Genomic DNA, 1,705 nt, shown 5'->3' with positions numbered 1-1,705 from the left:
TGGGGGCTGCGGACCATGCCGAATCATTGTCACATCCCTAGCTGCTGGTAGTGCTCTAGGCTAGCTTCATGTGTGCATCATGTCTATATTTTCGAAACTTGAACTGAGGAATTTTGGAAGCCTCAAAAACTTAAATAAAAGAGGGGCAAAACCCCTAGAAATCTCATTCATTGCTCCAAAATGCTCTTCTTAAATGTTTGATAATTTTTGGTAAGGGTTCTGGTCCCAACCAAAATATTAAACATTTTTAAGGAATTATTTTTGGGACTTTGGATTTAATTCATTAGCTATTTGAATTTGAATTATATTCATATAATTAGAATATAATTTCAAATACCCCTGATATATCGGGGACATCCGATAAAATTGGAACGATACAGAGAAGATTAGCATGGCCCCTGCGCAAGGATGACACGCACAAATCGAGAAATGGTCCAAATTTTTATATCAGGGGTATTTGAAATTATATTCTAATTATATGAATATAATTCAAATTCAAATAGCTAATGAATTAAATCCAAAGTCCCAAAAATAATTCCTTAAAAATGTTCAATATTTTGGTTGGGACCAGAACCCTTACCAAAAATTATCAAACATTTAAGAAGAGCATTTTGGAGCAATGAATGAGATTTCTAGGGTTTTTGCCCCTCTTTTATTTAAGTTTTTGAGGCTTCCAAAATTCCTCAGTTCAAGTTTCGAAAATATAGACATGATGCACACATGAAGCTAGCCTAGAGCACTACCAGCAGCTAGGGATGTGACAATCATAGTACCGGATATACACCGTTTTTTATGGTGTACGGCGCAGAGGCGGTCCTGCCCTGTGACATAATTCATGACTCACCTCGAGTGCGCATGTACGAAGAAAGAGAAGCCGAGCTCGATCGGCAGGACAGTCTGGACACCTTGGAGGAAGAACGCGACGTAGCCAAAGCCCGTTCCGTATTGTACCAGCAACAAGCTTGCAGATACCAAAGCAGAGAAGTACGGGCCAAAACTTATAACGTTGGCGAACTAGTTCTACGACTGCCGGATAAGAAAAAGAACAAGCTCGAGCCCAAATGGGAAGATCCCTTCATTATCGACCAAGTTCTGACCGGTGGAGCGTACCGACTGCGGGATGCATCGACTAGTCGACTCGAGCCGAACCCATGGAACGCAGCCAGGCTTTGAAGATTCTACGCCTAACACTAGACTCTATGTTAGTCCCCTCCCTTTGTCCATTTTCTGCATATGCATCATCTATCTTGTTTCCCTTTCTTTCTTTTATTTCTCCAGGCCTTCAAGGGTCACCTTGTGCCTCACTCGCACATAACAGATGCGCTAGCCGCACTCTTCATACCCGGGGGCTTCTTTCACAGAAGCTTAAATTATTTACCTGGGCCTCACGCCCAACACATGTGTTATACTTCCGCATGTACCTTTTTTCACCATTATATGCACCGATATGACTTAAGTTTTGGCCAAGCTGGGTTGCCTGGCTCTTGTATTTATGCCTTACGTTCCCGTTAATTCGGCTAGGGCATAAGGGGAGCACCTCTGCGATTGTTACCGTCGGGTCAGCCGGACGTGTACCTCAGACTGGGTGAAGCCGAAAGCTAGCATTCTTAAGGGAATATTCAGTCGGTGAACAAAAGATGACTTTTATTTATTATCCATATCTACCCCGAGATGCTTTTTCTGCGCTTCTTGTCGCAGTCCGGAC

The 1,705-nt window shown here is 42.6% G+C and overlaps 1 pseudogene; it reads left to right on the top strand.

Moving 5' to 3' along the window:
• The first annotated feature begins 335 nt into the window (after positions 1 to 335).
• Positions 336 to 444, top strand: LOC119273794 (annotated as a pseudogene).
• Positions 445 to 1,705: the final 1,261 nt, after the last annotated feature.

This window comes from Triticum dicoccoides, chromosome 3A (assembly GCF_002162155.2).
Source record: "Triticum dicoccoides isolate Atlit2015 ecotype Zavitan chromosome 3A, WEW_v2.0, whole genome shotgun sequence".
NCBI lineage: Eukaryota > Viridiplantae > Streptophyta > Magnoliopsida > Poales > Poaceae > Triticum > Triticum dicoccoides.
The sequence above is the reverse complement of the archived record's forward strand: the minus strand, read 5'-3'. Positions and strand labels throughout refer to the sequence as shown.